Source organism: Callorhinus ursinus, unplaced genomic scaffold, assembly GCF_003265705.2.
Source record: "Callorhinus ursinus isolate GAN/ISIS: 27379988/994484 unplaced genomic scaffold, GSC_fseal_2.0 scaffold86, whole genome shotgun sequence".
Taxonomy (NCBI): Eukaryota; Metazoa; Chordata; class Mammalia; order Carnivora; family Otariidae; genus Callorhinus; species Callorhinus ursinus.
The window spans coordinates 915,850-923,746 of NW_027397148.1; the positions used below are offsets into that span (position 1 = coordinate 915,850).

Consider the following 7,897-nt stretch of genomic DNA (forward strand, 5'->3'; position numbering starts at 1 on the left):
CCCAGGAGGGAAGGAGTGGGAGGGGTGACCGCGAAGACGTCGCCCGGATGTGTCCGCCTCTCTGCACCCCTTTCCCTTCTGCCGCTGTACTTCAGCCCTTCTAGCAGGTCTTTCTGTTTGCACTGAGGTCTGACCTGACCCATGGGAACTGAGGCGAGACACCCAGCACCCACAAGTAGCTCCACCCAGGAGGGAGCAGACCGCTCAGCCCAGCAGCATCGTGTCCGCTGCTGGCCTGCACCCCGCCCGAGTCCACTTGGTCATGCTCTGCGGTCCCCAGGCTGCTGCTGGGCACCTCCTGGGAACGAGAGGCAAGGCAACACGCCTCCCTTCCCGCACTTACTTTCCAGTGTGGGGGGTAACAACCTGCACGCGAACAGATGGAGAAAACCGGGGCAGGGTCTGGGCAGGGCCCGAGGTCAGGGACAGCCACCTGAGGAGGGTTACCCAACTGAGGACTGAATGAAGTGAGAGACAGATGTGTGGCCCCCAGGGGGGAGTTTCAGCTGAGCAACCACAAAGGCCCGTGAGGAGGAGCCACAGAGGAAGGGTTGCCAGACCCCAGAGCCCCCAGCAGAGGAGCTACTCAACTGCTGGGCTGAGACTAGACTCCGGGGGTGTGGGGTGGGGCGGGGGGGGGGCGGGTGGCAGTCAGGAGACTCTGGTCTGAGTCGGGAAGGGACACATTGAGCTGCGAGCAGCCGTGCCAGTGACAAGTGAGCAGGTTTGGGTAAAACTTGGAAGACAGAACAAACAGGATCTGTTGATGGATTGAGGTGAACTATGAAAAAAAAGAGCCAAAGAGGACTCCAAGATGTGCGACCTGAATCACTGCGCAGACTGGAACGCTGTTACCGAGACAGCGAAGGGCAGGTGGGAGAAACCAAAGGGACAATGGGGATGGGTGTGCTGGGAAATCAGGACATCGTTTTTAGACACGGGTTTGGAGATGCCCAGTGGATACTGGAGACGCCCAACAGGCAGTCAGATATGAGTTTGGACTTCAGAGTTCAGGGGTGAGATCCTCTATGTAAATATACTGTTGACTCTTGAACAATGTAGAGGGTAGGGGTACTGACCCCTGTACAGTCGAAAATCCACCTCTAACTTTTGACTCCCCCAAACTCAACTATTAATAGCTGTTGACTTTGATTAACACTTATTCTGTATGTTATATGTACTCTATGTCATATTCTTAAAATAAAGTAAGATAGAGAAATGAAATGTTATTAACAAAATCACAGGGGGGCACGTAGCTGGCTCAGTTGGTAGAACATGCGACTCTTGATCTCAGGGTCATGAGTTTGAGCCCCACACTGGGTGCAGAGATGCCTTAAATAAACAATTTTTTTTAAAAAGGAAATCACAAGGAAGAGAAAATATATTTAATTTCTAGCACTGTACGGTATTTACCAAAAATAAATAAATAAATAACCCACACGTAAGTGGCCCAACACAGTTCAAGCCTGTGTTGTTCAAGGGTCAACGGTACAGCCAATTTCAATACATGCAAAAGAATTCTGCCTCTAAGCTTTCCAGATGTGGGTATAGGGTTCCAAGTTCAGAAACCTTCTCCACTGACAGATAAGGGAGAGACCCCACTGTGAACACCAACTCTGAGACTGGCCCTCCCTGGCAGCTTTGCTTGGAGGGCCGCATCATAGAGGTCGGGAGACCAGGGGCTCAGACACACCTAGAGAAGGCTGTCAATGAAACAGCACTGGAGGGGCGCCTGGGTGACTCAGTCGTTAAGCGTCTGCCTTTGGCTCAGGTCATGATCCTAGGGGTCCTGGGATCCAGCCCCGCATCGGGCTCCCTGCTCAGCGGAAACCTGCTTCTCCCTCTCCCTCTCCCCCTGTTTGTGTTCCCTCTCTCGCTGTCTCTGTCAAATAAATTTAAAAATCTTAAGAAAAAAAAAGAAAAGAAAAGAAACAGCACCAGAGACAGTGGCAAAGAGTCACAGAAGGGAGTATTTCAAACAAGAGGGGACTCGGTTCTTCAGCCAGCGTGCAGAAGCAGCTACTCTGTGTTGGGTTCTGCTTGCCATTCCCCTGTCAACTCTGCAAGCAAGCCGGAAGGGCTGCCTGACATCTTGCCATCTCCTCTCAATCAGCGAACAAGCCCATGAAGTTAACAGATCATGTTACCACTCTATTTTCCAACAGCAGAGAATATATCCGAATGGTACAGGAGACAAGTTCACTTTCTAAAGGATGGAAAGAGCTCATCCCATCAGCACCACCCTCAGGGCAGACACCTTCCTCAGAGACAGGGCCACTTCATTACAAGCTCTCCACCTAATTCACCCTGTGCAGCTACCAACTGAGCCTCAGTCCTTATTGATCACGAAAACTAATTACCTAAGGAAATCAGAAAGCACTTCATTTGCCACCTCAACTATTGAACGATAACTAAACCACTGTCAGTGGGAGTCCAACCTGGGAAAAGCCAGCAGACCCTGCAGCCTCTGTCTCTATCATGGGCCTAGGACTGCAGGGAGCAGGCCTCGAGCACTGGAGCTAGGCAGTCTCCACACGTGGTTTCAGGGAGGGAGGGTAGGACGCAGCACTTGAGGTCTGCGGAGAGAGAGCAGAAAACTGCAAAGCAAGTGTGAACGGCGGCGTGAATGACTTCCACTTGGAATACAAGAAGGGAATCAGAATACTTGGCAGCCACAGAGGAAGAAGCAGAACCACACACAACAGTAAATAGCTGAGTGGAGAAGAGGTAGAGGTGCAAACTGGGCAGAGGCGGCCAGGCGCTGGCCGAGGGCGCAGCCTTATGTAACCGTGACAGAGGGCCCCGACTCGGAATGAAAACGATTTTGCTAAAACGAGAGAGACAGAACTGATGGTTACTTGCCTGCAAAGCTGAACAAATGGATACCACGAGAGAAGCCAAAACCACCTTGAGGAAAAAGGAGCACAAGCTGAGGAGGACAGAGATCCCAAGCGCACTGGACCCAGAGCATGTAAGACGGTGTGCGGGGTATCTGCTCCCCCGTGACCAACGGCTGGTCACTTCAGATTTGCCGGAACCTACTACAGCTTTTTAAGTGCCACAAAGGGCTCACCAGCAAGCCTCCCTTCCACAAAGGAGAAGAAATGAGAGGAGCCTCCCACATCCACCCGGGCCACCTGCACACTTGACTTCCGTGAGGTCTCTGGTCTGCACAATCCATCTGAGAAAGGACTGTGTGGTTTGGCTGCGCTCTTGAATTGGATTTTGAGTGCTTTAGCCTAACCTCTCAAACTTATGTCGACTGAGTGCCTGCCCAGCAAGCAAGGGGCAAAGCCTTGGTCCCAGCAACTGCAGAAAATACCTTGCCATGGGGCTTGGACAATGACAGAGCATCTCTTTCCCATTAGGTTTTGCACATTAAAATAAACTCCAGTCTGAATTCCACATTCAGCTAATAGCCACATTAGAGAAGAGTAAGGAACAAATCCGTTAATTACAGTTCTGTGTACATTTCATTAATTATTTGTTCCTTAAAGCCAAGGAACCTGAAATTAGATACTGTCTGTGAAGAGCTTTAAAAAGTTACAAATGTTTTGCAAATAGCATTATTATTACCATGTGAAAGTGATAAACCTGGCTTCCTGGTATGAGCTGCATGGAGGATGAAATGTAAGCATTTTGTGAGATGTGGACAAATATTGAGTATTAAAGAACCGCAGTCAAGACAGAGTATCCAGTGCAAATAAATAGGTAAGGAAATAAGATAGAAGGCAGGTCTCCCAACAGGCTTGTTTCTCCTCACCATTACTGGCTGTTGATTCGGGTCTCAGCAAAGATGGGAGGAAGCACTCCACAGCAGAAAGAGTCCTGCCTACCTTAATCCAGTGTCATGACACAAGAACAAAAATGATAATGACAACAGCTAATGTTTACCGGCTCCGATAATGACAGAGCCTCCAACAGACTGGTGTTCGCCAAATGCCCCTCCATGTTCCCCCGCCTTTATCCACACATCCACACCCTTCCAGCAAACCTTTCTCTTCCCGTCCTTGCCCATCTATGGAGGCACGTGTCAGCTGCATTTTTTCCCCCACAAATCCCTCTTGCCCTTCCACCTCTCCCCCATGAGAGCCCCTTTCACTAACACCATCAGCATGGAGCTCCCTCCCCTCTGCATGCTGCCTCGCCGACTACCACCACCATGTGTCTGACACTCAAAACTCTGGCCATAATGTTCAGTCTCTGAAGGCAGGAGAAGAACCCGTCTTTACTTATCCCTGCAGCCCCCACGGCCCCCTCGGCATATTAATGGAACTTCACCATTCTCATGGATGTATGTGGCCCCTAAAACTGTGCCCCTACTCAGAGCATGAATAATCTCCACGTCTTGACGATTATTTCTCTGGGTCAACAAAGCAGTCCTATTAGCACTTCATACTACCTAAAACGGAGCGCAAAATCCCCGCCCCCTTCACCATACTCCAACAGCTGGAAACTCAGGAAAATGTACCTGCAAAAGTGAGGGCAGCAAAGTGGCAAAATATGGCACACGGATTCTGAGCTGGCAGCAAACACTAATAATTTAGAGATTTCTTCACCAGGCTCACCCCTTCATGGGGTAGGTGCAGTCGGAGTTCTAAATTTCAAGAGCTATATGCATCATTACTGACCTGTGAAATAACCAGCCCCTTCCTTGCTCACCCTTAACACCTGCTTTCTCTCTCATCCCTGAACACTTGTTTCCACTGCCCACCAGTGGTCCCCCAATTTTTTAAAAGACTTTTTTTTTTACTTCTGGGGCGCCTGGGTGGCTCAGATGGTTAAGCATCTGCCTTCAGCTCGGATCATGATCTCCGGGTCCTGGGATCGAGCCCCGCATCGGGCTCCCAGCTCACCAGGGAGTCTGCTTCTCCCTCTCCCTCTGCCTCTCCCACTGCTTGTGCTCTCTCTCTCTCTTAAATGAATAAATAAAATCTTCTTTAAAAAAAAAAGTTTTTTACTTTTAAGTAACCTCTACACCCAACGTGGGGCTCGAATTTACAACCCCGAGATCAAGAGTCGTGTACTCCACTGACTGAGCCAGCCAGGCGCCCAGGTCCCCCAGTTTTTTAAGCATATACTCCTCTGAGCAAAAAAGTATGAGCACACACATGGGTCACATATATTTATTTATAAATCATCACACATTTACTGCATTAAATATGTATTAAATGCTTATACAAAGAAGTTTGAAACTCTGATATTTGCCTTCTAGAGCCCAGTGCACATAGCTTTCTAGAAGCCAGTGACTGTGAATACCCTCTCCCTGCTTGTCCACCTGGCAAAACTGTGTTCTTCCGCAGGTCTCAGCCCAAAGTCAGCCTCTCTCTGAAGTCTTCCTTGGCCGACCAGAGCAGACCCAGACGTCCTCCTCGCTCCTCCAGGCCCTTTATACCTCCCAGTGCCACCAATACCCTGCTGAGGCCATCACCCAGGGCGGCAAGCATGTGGGCACCTGCTTTCCAGCAGTGTGGGGACAGAGCCAGTGCCTGGACATCACAATGCTCCACAAGAATACAGAGCAGGGAAGGAAGGCAACAGATGAGACCATCAGAGCTCACCTTCAGACCCACTCTCTCCATGTACAAAGCCTTTCCTGACTCATGGCTTAAATAGGGTTTCCCACTCTTAACTTGAGACCTGATTATAAACTGCCCGCTCCCATTTGCTGGGTGCTTCCTGTACACTTAGTCTATCTTGTCTTTGAGTCTCCAAGTCCCCAGAGGGCTTGGGGAGCTGGGTCTCTGCCACACTAGGCTGGGCAGGTGCCTCACAAGTACTTACCTGACTTCATAATAGCTGCCATTTACTGAGCACTCTCCCAACTGGTTTGCATATGCATTATCTTATTTAATCCTAAAAGGTGGGCAAATGGTTGTTTTATAGAAGGGCAAACAGATCTTCCCAAGGTCGTGCAGCCTCCCCAGGGCTGGGTCAGACGAGAGCCCGGAAGATTCAGCTATAGGAGAGGCAGAGGGAAGCACCCCCCCTTACAACACATCTACTGAAATACCTCCACACACACTGTGGACAGTGGGCTGCTGCGGGCCCTGTGCTCAGGCCCACGTTGTTGCCCTGACATTGCTTCCTCAGGTGGGTCACGGGCAAACAGCCTGCTGCATGGCAGATGCCAGAATGGAAGCCACCCGCTTAAGCACACAAAGGTGCCCCAATTTTTAAAATCCAATATATAAACAATGTTATAACAGTAAAAGGGTGCATTCACATTGCAAAGTACTGCACTGAGAGTTCCATTAAATAACTCCAACTCCATTTAATGTCCAACTGTATTTATCAGAAAACAAATAAGATTTCTCTGGATTAAATTTACTACATAATTATGTAGTTATGACGGTATATGTACAATATTTAATATTTTTACATTATTCTTCAGATGAAAAAAAAATTTTTTAAATCCCAGGACCCACTTCTAGTAAACTAAAGAAGTAAAGATTTTGTAAAGTCCTTCTTCTAAAGTAAAGATTTTGAATCTCACATTTAAACACCAATAGGATGAAAGCTAAATTCTGTAAGGGTACAATATTTATCTTAATAACTGAAGTAGCAGAAAAACAAACATTCACCCAAGCCATCCATCTGTAAATATTACCTCCACCTTTAAAATTATGCACGCATTATGTCCAAAAAGGCCCTCTGTCCCTCCTAGAAAAACATTCTGGCATTTTATCATTCTGCTGAAGGAGCAAGCCAAATGCAGGGAGGTCAAATTAAACAAAAGTCTGTCAGCTCCCGTACACATCAGCCAACAGCAAACAGAAGGAAAGTACACAAGGTGTATTTTTCAGTCACCCAAAGTGCCCTGAGTAAATGTTCCAGCAAACTCTTCAATAACATCACTAGCACGCAACTCCCTGGGAAACTCCTAGCCAATTTCAGCAAGGGACCCAGCACAAGCTGCTGCCCTAAAGATGCTGCCTGACCCCTCATGGTCAGACCACCCGGGGGGCCACCAACCAGCCCTCCCACCCACTGGTGGTCTTCTGCACACTCCATTTCCAAGGCCTTGGCACTGTCCACACTACCTGCCACGGCAAGAGCAGGTGTGCACCTGGAATGTAGCAGGGGGTTGACTGCATGGCCATCGGGGGAGAGATGTAAGCCGAGAAACAACTGCCCACGCAGAGTGGGGCACCATCCATGCCTGAGGTGCCAGGCGCACTCACCTGAGCACAGAGGAGAGGACCCTGCCCACCGCTTGCCAGGCCATGCCCCAGATGGGGCACACTTCCACCACGCACCCCAGAACACAGTTAGCACCCACAGCTGCTGAACAAATGCATGAAGGTGAGTGTGAACACAACAAGCTAAGTGGGACTGGCCCCAAAGACGCGGGTGTTACGTTTTGCTCCCTCCAAACAGCATTGTGAACGGGCTCCCCTTGGGCCAGCCGGTCCCAATCTTCCAGCAGAAAAGGCTGCCTTTGGAAGAAAACAAAACTGTTCTGCCTTTACTTAATCGAAATCTACTAAGATGGTTTTTCTTTCCTCTCAAGCTTCAGGAGCAATCAGCTTAGCGGGCCAGACACTGCTGATAGTTGCATGTGCCTCCAAAAGGGCATAGGCCTCTGCTAGAAGCAGAAAGTGGCCAAACCCGTGGACGGAAGGAAGGGAGTGCCCTCCGCAGGGGCACCACCGTCAAGCGCTGTGCATCAGTCGTCAAGGAAAACACACGAGGGTGAATTCCATGTTGGCACCCTTGGGGACAAGGCTATGGAGGAGGGCGATCTTGGAAAGTGGTCCTTCGCAAGGGAAAGAAGTGACTAAAGGAGATGTCACTCCATCTCCAAGCAGCCGGCTGCTGAATCCACTCTCCGTGCTGGACCTCACTCTTCCGCTGCGAGCCCAAGTTACCCTGTTCCACTCTCCGTGCTGGACCT

At 49.5% G+C, this 7,897-nt stretch overlaps 1 protein-coding gene across 23 annotated transcripts in view; it reads right to left on the minus strand.

Moving 5' to 3' along the window:
- The window catches only part of LDLRAD4 (low density lipoprotein receptor class A domain containing 4), a 450,420-nt gene that overhangs the window by 433,990 nt on the left and 8,533 nt on the right, over nt 1-7,897 (minus strand). The window lies entirely within an intron of this gene.